Here is a 17,296-nt window from a genome sequence, read left to right as displayed (position 1 = left end):
TAAGAACAGATGCTGAGGTGAAAGCCTGTTTTAATTCTTGGAAGGCGTTCTCCGCTTCGGAAGACCAGAAGAATTTTTTATTCTTTTTCAGGAGAATAGTAATAGGATGGACGATCTGTGAAAAGCTTGGGATAAACCGTCTATAAAAGTAAGCAAACCCGAGCACACTTTGCACTCTTTTGATAGTTGTCGGGGATGGCCACTGAAGAATAGCATCCACCTTGCATGTGTACATATGAACTCCTCGCGCAGTAAGCATGAAGCCTAAAAACTCGACTTCCTTAACATGGAAGGAGCATTTTTCTAATTTGGCAAACAGCCGATGCTGACAAAGTTTTTCCGGAACTGCCCTTACGTGGCCAACATGTTCTTCCTTAGACGTTGAGTAAATCAAGATATCGTCAATGTAAATGAGGACGCAGACATCCAATAGTTTGTGAAGTACATCGTTCATGAAAAACTGGAACGCTGCCGGTGCATTGCGTAACCCAAAGGGCATCACCTGATACTCGAAAAGCCCATACTTGGTTCGGAAGGCTGTTTTCCATTGGTTGCCCCTTTTTACTCTCACGAGGTGATAGGCTACTCATAGGTCTAGTTTTGTGTAGATTTGAGCATTCTTCACCTGATCGAGTAATTTGGAGATGAGTGGCAGGGGGTATCTGTTCTTAACAGTGATTTGGTTTAATGCACGTATAATCTATACACGTTCTGCGGTCGCGCACCTTCTTGGGTACGAAGAAGAGAGCCGAGGGGGCAGGAGACTTAGACGGGCAGGTGAAACCATTAGCTAGGTACTGATCTAGGTAAGTCCTTAGATGTTGATTTTCTTGCTCCGTTAAAGCGTAGATTCGACTGCAAGGGATTTGGGCTCCAGGGACCAGGTTGATCTTGCAGTTGTAGGGCCTGTGTGGTGGCAGGGTATTCACTTGTTCCTTTTAGAACACGTCTTGATAGTCCAGATACTCAGGGGGCAAGGCACCAGAGAGCACCAGGATGAGTTTAGTCTTGATTTTCGGACTCTTAACGCTCTTGTGGAAGCAGCTTTTGGCGCATTCTTGAGGAAAGGTCAGCACTCGTATTCGCCAGTCAATTCTAGGGTTGTGGGTTTCTAGCCACAGCATTCCTAGGATCATCTGGAACTGGGGTGCCCAAATGAGATCGAAAGACATTTCTTCCCGATGAACGTCCTGATACATCAGCATAACTTTTTCGGTATGTTGCGTTACTGGGCCGGATGACAACTGAGAGCCATCTACTGCGGTGACGTTTTCCAATTGTAGTTTCTGCTGGAGAGGAAGACCTATTTGTGCGGCTAGGTTCTGAATGATATAGTTTCCCATTGCTCCACTCTCAATATATACGCTTCCAAAGTATGTACGGGTTGCTGGTGGTGGACCACGAGTACCGGAATGACCAGGTGTGAGGTCTGAACAACTTTCTGCATTTCGCTCGACATGTGGACTCCTACGCTTGTCGGGCATTGGAGTTTTCCGGGGTCTGATCTTTTTCTTCATTGCTGTTGTCTGTTGCACCCACTATTTTCTTAAGAGGTTTTATTGGGCAATCCCGAAGAAAATGTCCTGCCTTGCCGCAATATAAACAAAGTTGTTGTTGCCTCCTTTTCTCTCTTTCAGCCTTGGATATAGGGGCCTGTAATCCCCCAATCTGCATGAGTTTGGTTGGCTCACAAGTTTTCACTTGGTTGTCCTTGGGTCGCATACAAGCCGACATCCCTTCAGATCTTGTGTGGTCCATTTTTTGGTTTTGTAATTTATGGTCCAGTTGCACAGTCAGCTTAATGTATTCTGCACAACACTCAGGAGGGTTGACCACTTGGGCGAGTATGTCCTTTCATTCCCCATGCAATCCTGGATAGAACAGTGTGGTTCTCTTTTCTTTCGGGCAAGTTGGTTTGTGCAGTGAGATGATTAAAGGTGGCAATATACGTCAGCAGATCATGGCTTCCTTGTCTGAGGGACAACATTTCGTTATCTAGGGTTTCTCCTTGGGTATACCTAGCAAACAACTTCTCCAATTGCCGTTGAAATTCCCCAAAATTGTGAAGATACAGGATCATCCTGGTTTACTAATGGTATGGACCAATCCACTGCGCTGCCTCCCAAATATGAAAGTACAAAGGCAACTCTGGCACTATCATTAGGAAATGCCCCAGGGCGGCACAAAAAGTGAAGACGACACTGATTCATGAATATGGCATATTTGTTGGTGTCACTGGTGAACCGTTCGGGTGGGGCCAAAGGTACGGCCCCCAGGAGTACCACTTGAACTGGTGGTGATGGCTGTGGCAAAGGGGTTGGTGCGATTCCGGGTAAAGGAACTTGCCCTGCATGAGTTTGAAGCATCTGCCTTGCCAGATCGTCAGTTCGTGCTCAAGCGACAATAAGATCCCTTCTTAAGGCATTAGTCTCTTGTCTGGAGGCATGCACTTCAAACCAAAGTGGATTTGTGTACATAGGATATGAGGCCAGAACACTATTGGACCATGCCCCACTGATAGCAATTTAGCAGCGCATGGTCCAGAGACCCCCGATACCCACCTGGTGTCTGAGGGTGGAAGCTCTGCAAGATGAATTGTTTAATGACTACCTGCGAGACCAGATAGAGTAGTACTTTAGTATTAACATAGACAGCATGGCGAAGATGAGGACAGTATGGGACACAGTTAATGTGGTCCATGGGGAAAGATGATTGGAAAGAGGCAAGTGCAGAAAAATGTGAGGGAGTACCGCCTGCTGTGTCGGGGCGGGTGACAGAACTGAGGCAAAAATGTGTGGAAACATGGGAGAGACTGGGACCCTTGGACTTCATGAAATACATCCAAAAACTGCATGCAGAAGGGGACAAACCGGGGAGACTGCTGGTGTGGCTATGTAGACAGGAAGAACCGAGAGACGGTATTGGCACCATCACTGATGTACACAGGGAGTTAGTCAGAACACAGGAAGGGATAAACAAGGTGTTTTATAGATTCTATAAAACTCTATACACTGACGAGTCAATGGAGAGGGGGAGGACACAGAGGAGTACTTAAGGCAAATAGACTTACCGAGACTGGGAGAAGACCAGGTGGACACACTTGCTCCCCCACTGACATTTTAAGAAGTCACGGAAGTGATAAGGGAACTCCTGACCCTTATCACCCCGGGACCGGATGGACTACCAGAGGAATTTTACAAAACATATGTGGGAATAATAGCACCTAGGCTGCTCCAGGTCTATACAGAAGCATATGAGCTGGGAGCTCCACCCAGCAGCCTGAGGGAAGCCACTATCATACCAATCCTTAAACCGGTTATAACACCACAGTGCTGCGCATCGTACAGGCCCCCCTCTATGGGGAACAAAGACTGCAAAATACTGACGGCGGTGTTGGCGAACAGACTGACGAGAGTAATAGGGGACATTGTACACACAGACCAAACCGGGTATGCCCCAGGGCAGAACACCACATAGAATCTGTGGAAACTACACCATTTTATAGACAGCACTAATCATTTGATGGACAAAAGTGCAGTGGCCTCGTTAGATGCAGTCAAGGCCTTAGACTTGGACCGCTGGGACTGGATGTTTGCGGCCCTGGTGCATTATGGCACTGGCAGGGCTTTCTTGAGATGGGTAAAGCTGATATATATACGGCGCCTAGGGTCCATGTGAAGACAGGCAGACAGATCTCTGATGTGTGCTAAGCGCAGAAGGGCACCAAACAGGGTTGGCCATTATCGCTGATTTTGTATATTCTGGCATTGTAGCCACTGGCTGTGTTCTTCAGTAATTAGTATGGGCACGTGGGGATAAAGCTAAATGGAGTGGTGCACCTAATCTCCTTGTATGCAGATGACATGCTGTATGTAAACAGGCCTGCCGATAACTCACCACACTTTTTGGATGTCATTGACCAGTTCGCTGAGCTGTCGGGGATCAGGGTGAACAGGGCATAGAGGCCTTGATGTACAGCATCTGCCCCAACTGGGACTTCGGGGGGAGACGAATAACTTTTGATATTTCAGTATTCATTGTGGCACAACTCTGCAGCCGCACACAAGAAAAATACGTAGACGGTCAAGGATAACGTGGCTGGATCCATGAAGTTCTGGAAGAGGCTGCCCCTGGGAGTAGCCGGAACAGTGGCCCTCTTGAAGATGGTCGTACTCCCCGGTCTCCTATATTATTTCACTAATGTCCATTATAACATAGCAGCTATTTTCTTTTGGAGGCTAAATGTGTTGGAGAGAGACTTCCTGTGGGAGGGGGGAAGAAAAAGAATTGCCTTGAGCACCCTACAGAGGTACTATGTGGCGGGCGGAATGAAAGTACCCCATTTCGAGTGCGAGTACCTGGTGGGGCAGCTTCGGCATGTTGTGCGCTGGCTTCACAGGACACTATGCTATTACAACAACCGCTGCTGAAGCAATATTGTTTGAGGGAAGTATTGTGGGTTAAGGGGCTTGCTCTAGAAAGACCCTCCCTGCTGTTGCAATTGGGCAAAGACATATGGCGGAGAAGCTGGAAACTCCTAGGTGACTCAGATCCTTGCTCGGTGCATGTTCCTGTGGTGGGAATCATAGGTGAATTGCAGGGGCACTGGCGCAATACAGAAGACACTGGGAGGTCAAGGGGATAGCTACGATTGGGGACCTAGTGAGAGGAGATACAATTATAGCTTTCCAGGCCCTGGTTAGTGAATTTGACATACACAAAGGGCTTTTCCTGCTATACTTAGGAATGGTTAAGAGAATTGGGGAAAGATGGCTTGGCCTGCAGAGTGAAGTGGATATCAATCAGAAATTGGACACCATGTATGATGTGTGAGAAGGGGGACACGTGGTCTCTAGACTATATGATCTGTTCCTAGGCAGGTTGGGTGTGTCAGAGCTGAAGGTGCACAGCAAGTGGAAGACAGACATAGGGAGAGCACTTACAGATGCAGAATAGGAAAGGGCACTTCTCTACACTAAGCAAATATCTAGGAATGCCAGTTTCAAACTCACCCAATTGTATGTCACTCACAGGGCATATATGACTCTATTCCTGGTGTTCCTTATGGCAAAACGAGGTGACCCGGCCTGTCCAAGATGCACAGAGGGGAGAGCGGATGAGATACACATGTTTTGGGTGTGCCCGGCAATACAGACATTTTGGGGGCATGTGGTGGGGAGAGTGGCACGGGGTGGTATCCAGATGCAGTTGTGGTCCCCCAAGTACTGCTTATTAGGATTGCTCTCTAGGGGCGAGCGACAAAAGGCTCACTTGAGCAAAATGAAGTATTTTGTGTGTACTAGTGAAACGCAGAATTGCCATGGCATGGAAATCGCCATAGGACCGTAAACTAGAAGCCTGGTGGGCAGACCTAAGTCAATGGTCACTAGCAGAGTCTGCTCTATGGTATGAAGCGCTTAAGAAGGGTATGCATGATGGTAATGAGGGAAACGAGGCATGGAACGCCCTGGTACAGAATATGTTCAACCTGGGTGAAGAAGGAACTCAAAGGCTGTACTCTCCTGCAGGGAGGTTTATGCGGGAGCTGGGAGGCACTGATACGATGGGGAACATGAAGTCTGGTGGATAGGAATTGTTGTAGGAGGTTGTGGGCATGCCGGAAAACTGAAATGGAGGAGAAACGAAAAATGCCTGAATTGATATATACCCGTATCACTGAAGTGACATGTAAAGCTTGTCTGTATTTGCTCGTTTGTTTGTGGAATACAATAAAAACATGTTTAAAGAAATAATAATAATAATAATAAAAATAATAATAATAATAATAATAATAATAATAATAATAATAATAATAATAATAATAATAATAATAATAATAATAATAATAATCCTATTGTTTTATGGAATCTAATTTGATAGAATCCTGGATTATCCAACACCTTAGAGGAAAGTGTACCTGACATATGGGCTAGAACAGATTTCTGTATGCCTCATTTAGAGTTAGGAGGAAACAGTAAAACTGCTGGTATTTCAGAATACAGCCTGATTTACCACTCGGCCTCATTTTGAGGTTTGGGATATTTACTGCACGTGGTATTCATAGGATTACTGCATGCAAATAATGCCACTTGATTATGCATTATGAATCATTCAAAGATATATATAATGTTTACCTCCACCCAGAGGTAAACATTGTAAAAAATCCCCAGAGGATTCCTCAGCAGTGAGGGCAGGGCAAACACTTCCCTTTACTGGGAGTAAAATAATCCTACTTGGGGACCACCAAAGAGGGTGAGAAGGGGGCATCTCTGGCCTCAACATTTGTTTAAACTGCAGCAGTGTGCAATTCTAATGTATAAAACCCATGTCATCCTCAAAATGAGGGGGACATAGAATTAAAATAAGCATAATAATAATGAAAGGGGATTTCCAGAAATAGTGCATATGGTATTTCGTGATATCCACAAGAAGTATTGTCATGTTTAGGTGGATTTCTGAAAATGCTGCATGCCGTAACATCAATTTTCACTTGCAGTATTTTTGCGTTGACAATGTTTTTTATCTGTAAATATTGTCTGTTTGTCTGTTCCTCATTCTGTTTAGACAAGGTGATTGACAATCAGATCCTGCAACATGGACGTTCAAATCGCTCACCAATTTCATTACAAATCGTAATGTGCACTGAAACCACGACATCAAGGGTGACTATGGTCCATTTTAAATATCCAGTAGGTAAAAAGAACTACAGACAATTTAGACGTGAACACAGAATCAGCATCCTCTATAGGAATGTTGTGAATTTCACTCCATGTTTGCCTTCTGGGTATTATGTTATGAAATTCAGCAGTGTCCAAGAAACATCAAGATTCTTTATGAGTTTTAGAGAAATTGGTAAAACGAACTTGACCTCTCAGAATATGCAATGATCTTTTGACATACCTACTTTATAAACTGTCTATTCCTAAATCAGATCTTAACTGTCAAGGTGCAGGCCTTGGGATTGTGTAAAGGGGAGCCTGGAGTGAGTTGTGGACGTGGTCCACACATGGACAAACACAAAAAACTCCAGCGCAAACGGATATCGCCTTATCGAAGGCTTCTGTGCCCTCTTTGCAGGAACAAAGGCCTACAAACTCCAACTCCCAGCAGGCCCCGGGCCAGAAACTACAAAACCCCACCCACGTCGGGTGGAGCACATCCGCGCATGCGCGCGCGCATGTTAGCACGGGGCTTGTGCTTGAACTCCCGAATGAAGAGGATGTGTTTATTGCAGCTCCTAGGAAGGGGACACACGCGAGGGGCCACGCCCCAGCCAGCCATCACCCGGGCCCCTCACACGCCTGAGATAAGTACAGCAAGCGCAGGGGAGCTACGCTTGAGCAGCAAAGCCGCGTTCAGGGGCGAACAGTCAGGAATCCCTCACGCGAAGCGGGGCACACGCAAGGGGGCACCGCCCGGACTCATCAGTCCCCTTGTTCGGCAAAAGATAAGTCCAGCATAACTCCAAAGCTAAGACCCGCGCAAGACTCGCACCGAAGCGCAGCGATCCCACGAGCAGTGCATATTATTTGCATGCATAATTAGCCATGTGCATTAGCTAAGGGAACCGCAATTGGGAGCATAGCGGCGTGGCTGGTACAGAAGTCGCACTGCGCCACGTGCGGCTAGCGGCACGTTTATTCTAATCTACGTGTGCTTATTAACACATGGATTAGCGAGAACTGCGGGGCCACGTGCGGCCTAACCGCATATCCGGGTGAAACCCACTCAAGGGGGCATACGAGTTAGAACGTAGGGGGTGCATGAAGGAATGTCGCTTACCCACGGATGCATCTGTTGTGTGTGTGAGGAAACACTCACAAGGTAGTAACTCATAACTCTCTTTGCAGCATTTATCTGCTCCGGAGACCGGACCTGAGAGTGCGCAGGCAGGAGGCCAGCACTCAAAGACAGAGATAAGTCCTTTTGCTCTAACTGCCTCATTGATGACAGTCTGTAATGTGGGCATGTAATGTATATGCAGGATTTGGTATGCATGTTTAATTGTTAGTTTGTATTTACCCTATCACCCCCAGTCCCGTCCACCTTCCCTCTCCTAACCCTTGTCCCGGTTATCCTGAAAACGAGTTCCTGTCCAACCATCGATTCCCTAACCCTCTTTCCCCGCCGGGGTCTCGGAGGCCTGTGTAAGCTGTGACTTGCAGGCACTCGGACCGCGGAGGGGGTGGTTGGTTCGTGCCACTCCTGCGCTTGAAGGTTGGAGCCTGACAGAAGCACAAGCCCAAGTGTAACAGGCGACCGAGTGGTGCGAACCAGACTGTCATGGAGGAGCTTACCAAGGTTTTGCAGGGCCTCCAGGCTGAGCTTACTGCCACCAGACAGGATTACGCTGTGTTAGCTACGCAAGTGCGCAGTTTAGCTGCACAAGCAGCCCCCCTCCCTACAGAGTCTACGCGCCCTACGACCGTACAAGTCCAGGTTACTCCTGAACCTGTAGTACCCTTAGCTCCACCTGAGAGGTATGCGGGAGACCCCCAGAAATACCAGACCTTCATGACCCAATGCCAGCTGCACTTCCGTACGAAACCAGCAGCCTTTCGGACCATCCAAGCCCGAACCGCTTTCGTAATTTCTTATCTAACTGGGGACGCTGCAGCTTGGGCAAACCCTTTGGTGCATAGGGATGATGGAGTGTTGTACGATTGGGATGAATTCCAGTTGGAATTTGGCAAGATCTTCAACCGGAAGGCAGCCGCCACGTGTAGGGACAGGGAATTGCTCACCTTACGTCAAGGTAGCAAGGAACTGGTGACATATGTCACACAGTTTAATAGGTTGGTCGCTGAAGCTGAGTGGCCAAAAGAAAAGCAAATGTCTCTTTTTTACCTAGGGTTACGTGATGACTTAAAAGATCTCATAGCCCAGGTAGATCCACAGCCCCAGGATTGTCCGTCAATGATTGACCTAGCATTAAGACTGGATCATAGGCAAGCTGAACGTCGCGGAGACAAGAAGCGAGGGGACCCGCGTCCCATAGCTAGGTTGGACCGTTTTGGGACTTCCCGTCCTCCCACATCATCTGTGGAGAGAGTGACAGGAGACGAGCCAATGCAGATAGGAGCTGTTCGTGGACCTCTCACTAAACAGGAGAGGGAGCGTAGACGCAAGGAAGGACTATGTCTGTACTGTGGTATCTCGGGGCACTTTGTAAAAGAGTGCCCTAATAAACCTAAGCCGCAGGGAAACGCCTTGGCTCGGCAGTAGTAGGGGTGGTACAGTCGAGCCAGGTCGTGGAGATTGCCCCAGCAGTTGGTTTCAGCAATTATGCTCCGCATGTCACGTTGTCTGGTGTGTTAGGTTTCCTGCACCAGGAGGTTACGGTTACATTGTTTTTGGATTCAGGAGCCACCGGCAATTTCGTTGATGTCGCGTATGCTAACAAGCTGGGGCTACCTTTGTGTTGTAAATCTACTCCGGAATCCGTCAGGACGGTCGATGGTACTGTATTATGTTCTGGACCTGTCATCCAAAGCACACAAGTGGTAACCCTGCGTTGTCAGCAAAATCATTTGGAAGACATCCAATTCGATTTAATTGCAGCACCACAATTCGGGATTATTTTGGGCCTTCCTTGGTTTTACAAACACAATCCCAAGATAGTGTGGTCAGAAAACAAGGTGAGCTTTTCATCCGAATTCTGCCTCGCACAGTGCTTACAAGCCGAAAAGAAACCATGTATAGCCACATTCGAACCCTCAGACATGAGTGCCTTACCTGCCGAGTACGCGGGATATACCGATGTGTTTAACAAACAAGCGGCTGAAACCCTGCCACCTCATCGGCCATTTGATTGCCGAATTGACCTAGAGCCAGGAGCAGTCTTACCCTGCAGTAGGGTGTATGCGCTCACGGAAGATGAGACGAAACATCTAAAAGAATACATAGACACTAACCTATGGAGAGGGTTTATTAGACACTCTAATTCTGCAGTTTCCTCGCCATTATTCTTCATACCGAAAAAGACCGGAGACTTAAGAACATGCATCGATTACCGCGGAATAAATCGTATCACCATTAAAAACCGGTATCCATTACCGTTAATTCCGGTCTTACTGGATCAAGTGCGGAAGGCGACCATATACACTAAGCTAGATCTTCGAGGGGCATATCACCTGGTACGAGTGCGGGCTGGGGATGAATGGAAAACAGCGTTCCGGACTAAGTTTGGCCTGTACGAGTATCAGGTGATGCCGTTCGGTCTGTGCAACGCCCCAGCTGCCTTCCAGCATTTCCTGGATGAAGTGCTATGTGAATTTCTAGATATCTTTGCGGTGGTATACATCGATGACATCTTAATTTACTCACAAGACAAAGACGAACATGTCAAACATGTCAAGGCAGTACTCCAACGTTTACGAGAACATGGTTTGTTCGCTAAACTGGAGAAGTGTGAATTTCACTCTTCTAGGGTGGAATTTCTGGGGTATTTTTTGACCCCGTCTGGGGTACAAATGGATCAACGAAAAGTGCAAGCAATCTTAGACTGGCCAGCACCGAAATCGGTAAAGGAAGTGCAATCCCTCCTAGGCTTCGCTAACTTCTACCGACGGTTTATCCAAAATTTCTCAGAATTGGTGACCCCCATTACCTCCTTGCTAAAAAAAGAACGTTCTTATGTGTGGAGCGAAGCCGCAGAACTAGGCTTTCAACAGTTGAAAAAGGCTTTCACGTCTGCCCCGGTGCTAAAGCATCCCGATCTAGCTCAGCCCTTCGTGGTCGAGACAGATGCCTCCAGCTACGCCATCGGTGCAGTTCTTTCGCAACGGGAAGTGCAGACGGGAATGCTCCATCCTGTTGCCTACTATTCCCGCAAATTACTCCCTGCCGAAGCTAATTATACCATAGCTGATCGGGAATTGCTGGCAGTCAAGGCGGCCTTTGAGGAATGGAGACATTACCTCATGGGGGCTCATCATACCGTGACTGTGATTACCGATCATCGGAACCTACAGTTCATTAAAACAGCTAAGACACTTAGTCCACGCCAACTACGTTGGGCATTATTCTTCGCTGATTATGATTTTCTGATTACTTATTGGCCTGGAACTGACAACAAAAAAGCGGATATCTTGTCGCGATACCCCGATTCGGACGATAAGGAATGTATGGAAAATCGGCCTATTGTGCCTCCTCCGCGAATTATCGGGGTAGTCGGACGGCCTAACATATTCGAAGATGTGCAAACAGCCATGACTACACAAGAGTTGCAAGACTGGTGTGGGAAGGGTTCACATCATTCTCTGGTAAACGGACTTCCCTACTATGCTAAAGCATTGTACCTGCCCACAGAAGAGCTCAGAAAAGAGGTTATGCAATGGTGCCATGATGCCACTACCGCAGGTCATCCAGGTGTAGCCAAAACCCAGCGGAACGTTGCTCGGCATTTTTGGTGGCCTACACAGTTACGGGATGTGCGCAAATATGTGACAGAATGCGACGTTTGTGGAAGACAGAAGTCCAGCCATCAAAGACCGGCGGGATTACTACAACCCTTGCCAACTCCCCCCACCCCATGGCACACTGTTACCATGGACTTAATTGTGGACTTGCCACCTGTCCAAAAATACACTTCCATTTTGGTAGTGATTGATTCACTCACAAAAATGGGTCATTTTATTCCATGTAAAGGGGTACCCACAGCTGGGGAATTGGCGGAACTATTCTTACAAAACGTAGTGCGACTGCATGGACTTCCAACACGAGTAATTACTGATCGTGGTCCACAGTTCACCTCCCGCTTCTGGCGCACCTTTTGCCAGTTAATCGGTATGGAAGTAAGTTTGTCCTCGGGATACCATCCAGAAACCGATGGACAAACCGAGAGATTAAACCAGGGCCTGGAGCAGTACTTACGTTGCTACACTGCAGACACTGAAACTTCGTGGGTTCAGTATGTATGGTTGGCAGAAATTGCGTACAACAATGCTCTCCATAGTTCTACAAAGCATACCCCATTCTTCGGGGTTTATGGTTTCCACCCTAGGGTTTTGCCCACAGTTCCCAGCCCATCCCTGGAGGATATACCCACACTCAGGGGGCATCATGTTTATGCACAACAAATCTGGTCTAGTATACAAAAAAATTTAGATGCTGCAAAACAATCATACAAACATTACGCCGATTTAAAAAGGAGACAAAGTCCTCCATATAAACAAGGGGACCGCGTTTGGCTATCCACACGCAATATTAAAATGTCCGGCCCACGTAAATTGCAACCGCGATATCTGGGTCCCTTTACCATCTCTGCAATAATTAATCCGGTGGCAGTAAAGCTGGCCTTGCCAAAACAAATGAAGATCCACCCCTCCTTTCATGTATCCCTGTTGAAACCTGCACCCTCCACTGTCCCTACTAAGAAACCACCTCCAATATTAGTCCAGGGACACCCTGAATACGAGGTTAGAGCAATTCTGAATTCTCAGCATCGGAAAAATGGTTTGTACTACTTTATTGATTGGGTGGGATATGGCCCGGAGGACCGGTCTTGGGAGCCAGCCTGCAATGTGCATGCGCCCAGGTTGGTTAGAGCGTTTCATCGAGATTACCCAGGGAAACCCAAACCCAGAGCCTTCAGTGCGGGGGGGAGTACTGTCAAGGTGCAAGCCTTGGGATTGTGTAAAGGGGAGCCTGGAGTGAGTTGTGGACGCGGTCCACACATGGACAAACACAAAAAACTCCAGTGCAAACGGATATCGCCTTATCGAAGGCTTCTGTGCCCTCTTTGCAGGGACAAAGGCCTACAAACTCCAACTCCCAGCAGGCCCCGGGCCAGAAACTACAAAACCCCACCCACGTCGGGTGGAGCACATCCGCGCATGCGCGCGCGCATGTTAGCACGGGGCTTGTGCTTGAACTCCCGAATGAAGAGGACGTGTTTATTGCAGCTCCGAGGAAGGGGACACACGCGAGGGGCCACGCCCCAGCCAGCCATCACCCGGGCCCCTCACACGCCTGAGATAAGTACAGCAAGCGCAGGGGAGCTACGCTTGAGCAGTAAAGCCGCGTTCAGGGGCGAACAGTCAGGAATCCCTCACGCGAAGCGGGGCACATGCAAGGGGGCACCGCCCGGACTCATCAGTCCCCTTGTTCGGCAAAAGATAAGTCCAGCATAACTCCAAAGCTAAGACCCGCGCAAGACTCGCACCGAAGCGCAGCGATCCCACGAGCAGTGCATATTATTTGCATGCATAATTAGCCATGTGCATTAGCTAAGGGAACCGCAATTGGGAGCATAGCGGCGTGGCTGGTACAGAAGTCGCACTGCGCCACGTGCGGCTAGCGGCACGTTTATTCTAATCTACGTGTGCTTATTAACACATGGATTAGCGAGAACTGCGGGGCCACGTGCGGCCTAACCGCATATCCGGGTGAAACCCACTCAAGGGGGCATACGAGTTAGAACGTAGGGGGGTGCATGAAGGAATGTCGCTTACCCACGGATGCATCTGTTGTGTGTGTGAGGAAACACTCACAAGGTAGTAACTCATAACTCTCTTTGCAGCATTTATCTGCTCCGGAGACCGGACCTGAGAGTGCGCAGGCAGGAGGCCAGCACTCAAAAACAGAGATAAGTCCTTTTGCTCTAACTGCCTCATTGATGACAGTCTGTAATGTGGGCATGTAATGTATATGCAGGTTTTGGTATGCATGTTTAATTGTTAGTTTGTATTTACCCTATCACCCCCAGTCCCGTCCACCTTCCCTCTCCTAACCCTTGTCCCGCTTATCCTGAAAACCAGTTCCTGTCCAACCATCGATTCCCTAACCCTCTTTCCCCGCCGGGGTCTCGGAGGCCTGTGTAAGCTGTGACTTGCAGGCACTCGGACCGCGGAGGGGGTGGTTGGTTCGTGCCACTCCTGCGCTTGAAGGTTGGAGCCTGACATTAACACATTTCCCAACAAAATGGGGGGAAGGTCAAAGGTGGCAGCTCTACAACTCAAACACCCAAATATATTTCCTTTTCCATTGACAGCTGATGGATCACTTGGTATCTGCCGTTGGGGCAAAACAAACACATTTGCAACAAAGTATAATTTGCTATAAACTTCAGCGGCTAATATTTGCATGAGTGCAGGAGTTATTTTAGAACTGTTTTGTATTTCCCAGCTTTGTAGATGTTAACAAGGAATTTTTGGGAGAACCCAATAATAGAGCTGGAAGTCAGGCAAATTAAATAAGACATGATTGAAGGAAAATCAGCAGGAGATGATGGGTTCACGCACGAGTTTTCTAAAATGTGTGAGACATCTGTGTTTCCTTAATAGCTGATGCCTAAAATGATGTTGCCTCAGGTGGCACCTTATTAATTATAATATTTTTTTTATAACACCCTTAATACCAAAGAGGTTTCTAAGCATCGCCTTGCCTCCATTACAAGCATGTTGCCACTGAGCTACACTACCCGTGTAATAATTTAAACCGGCATTGATCATAGTGTTCCCCACACCTTATCGGACAACACTTTATGTAACAATGTCCTCACTCTCTCATTCATTAACTTGGATATTTAGGAAATTACTCAAATTTGAGCCACAAGACAAAGGACATTCTCTACGCATCTAATTCACCCTTCCCAGGTAGAACATTAATAGGAATAGTGGCTAGATAATATGTTGCTCCAAATTAGGACTTGGAATGCCATGGAGTGAACAATATACATTTGTGAAAAGCATAACCCATGAGCAGACTTGAACTAGAAATTCTTCAGAAATAATTGCTTACGCTGTCTGCTTGGGGCTATAGCGCAGTAGCTGCTTGGGGGTGGGACTCCACCAGCATAAGATAGAGAGAGCAAGTGAACTTGTGTTACTATGCAAAGCCTAGAGCCTGGAGACATTGAGTCACTGGAGAAGAGCCTGTAATTAGTTCAAGTGACCCTTTTCTGGTGGGCAAACAAATTGCAGTCTGAAGCAACTAGGCAGTGGGGAGAAAGTTCTGCCCATATCCAAGTGACTCCAGGGCAGGAGTGAAGCCATAAGGTATTGCCCAGGTAAATTAGTGTTTCCCAAGAGATCACTAGTGGGTTTAAGGCATAAGATCTTACTCTGGTAGCAGAGGTAGTCAAGAGATGCCAGGGTATGGACGTACAATAACAAGATCTTGACTTGGTAGGAGAAGGTCTGTTCCACAACTACAGACTATACGAGAACACTGAAGAAATAATCCTTCTCAGGTGCATTCAATTCCCCAGGACTGAGTAAACAGGACATTTTTAGGGGCACACACCGTGATATCTTGATTTCTGGAATTGTGATTTGGTTATTGGAATAAGGATACCAGATCTTATTAGACCAGACCTCTGTACCAATATCATTTATTCCAACTTTCAGACACTATTAAAACACACCTAATTTATCTATTTCTGTTTTAATCAATACACCACTAAGTTGTTGTTCTCTCACGCCTTCCCTAAACCTCACCCCGTACAAAGGGAGAGTGTAACTGAACTATAAGGAAAAGTCTAGAAACATAGAACCTCTTTAGTAGTTCAGTGCTGCAGTTTTTGTCAGTAGTTCTGTTACTGCAACTTGTTTTTTCGGTAATGGAATTACTGTCACATTTACAGCACTGCCAAATTGCAAGTTTGGAGGTGAAGGGAGGATTTACATCCAGCATATAGGTGGTAAGTCCTCTGCTTTACATCTAATACTCTGCAGATTTACCACAGCAGAATCACCAGGAAAATAAGAAAAAAATCACCATGGAGTCCTATTGACACCAAAAATAGGGATTAACAATGATGTACCAGCAATTGCAATCAGGTGGTAATTTCACCAGACTGAGTAGCAGTAACAGAAAAAGAGGTGTGTGATCATTTCACAGAAAAATGATGGAAATACTGGCATAATGAGCCACACAGTCTAGACAGACCAGCCCAGGTTAAAAGATTTAGCAAGCGCATTGTGAAGAGGTAGGAAAATACTGTAATGAAGGAAAAAACAGCATATCCAGGTCTGCACCTGCCGACCAATTCCCCATTTTATACTACCTATTAAGATACCATTTGTGTATAGTACTCATCTGTTCCTTTATGCACCATCCTTAATGAAGAATGAAGACATAATGACATCTATGGGTGTTCCAATACAGGAATTCACGCGCTAATGGCAAATTCACATTTCAGTAAATGTGGAAAACTAGCTGCACTGCATTCTGATTCTTGTCCACTTACATTTATACAACTAAACAGTAATGTGGCTAAATCTGTTGTTAGAGATTTTAAAAATGATCCTGAGTATGTGTCTTCCATGTCAGGTGTGCAGTTAGGCGCAAACACCACTGGAAGAAGAGCATCTGCACTATCAGCCAATGTGATTGCCCATCTGTGAATCTGCCCTTTTCAGACTAACTTCCTGAAATCAAAACTTTAATCCTGTCCTCATGCATTGTCATCCTACACATTCAATGTCCTGACTGATTTACTACATTCTGATATGCTTGACAATTTTTAGGAGACTGCTACAATTAAATAAAGATTTCTTGTAGATATATATTACACAGCGGCTGTGTAGTTATGGTTAAGTTGCTGTTTCCATAGGAAGAACACTTTTTGGGCGGCTTATAACTTCGCTCCCCCTGGACGGATCCTCACCAAACTTTGCACAAAAAGTATATAGCCCACTCTGATTTTTTTTTGCCAAGCTTAGTGAGGTTTTCCTCACGCCTACAGCCCAAACCGCTGGACGGATTTTCACCAAATTTTCGGCAGGAGCAGCGGCTTGGTCCCGAAAGCGTGCTTTTGTAAATTTGGTGAAAATCCGTCTCATAGTTTTTAAAAAAGCGACCAAAAAGTAGGTCATAAAAAATGAATGATATCTATGTTGGGTCCTGATTGGCTAATCGGCTTGCGTCGTGTCCGCGGACATGTAGCGTGTCTGCTGATTGGATGGCGGTGAGCGTGAAGTGCGTCAGATTTTTTCTGAATGCCCGCCTTCTTGTATCCGCCGACATCCACGGACAGCGCGGTGAAACTTGGTGGAAAAATACTATTTAGTCAAGTGTGTTGGCGTGTAAGACTGTTTGGGGGGGGTGGGGGAGTAAGAGATAGGTCAAATGTTGTATTTATTTGGGTGTCAGGTACCCCTGATGTGTTTGTTCGGACCGCGGACAGCAGTGATGTCCTTAATCCTTAATGTCCGTAGTTAATGAAAATGGGGTGTCCTTAGGACACGGTACCGGTCCGTATAGATAGCATATAGTCAAAACTGTTCTAAGAATACATCAAGTGTCCTAGGATGTTCCTAAATAAACAAAATGGGGGTGTCCTGAGGACGCT

The sequence above is a fragment of the Ambystoma mexicanum genome, chromosome 5q, assembly GCF_040938575.1.
Source record: "Ambystoma mexicanum isolate Mex_15411 chromosome 5q, UKY_AmexF1_1, whole genome shotgun sequence".
In the NCBI taxonomy this organism is placed as follows: Eukaryota; Metazoa; Chordata; class Amphibia; order Caudata; family Ambystomatidae; genus Ambystoma; species Ambystoma mexicanum.
The sequence above is the reverse complement of the archived record's forward strand: the minus strand, read 5'-3'. Positions refer to the sequence as shown.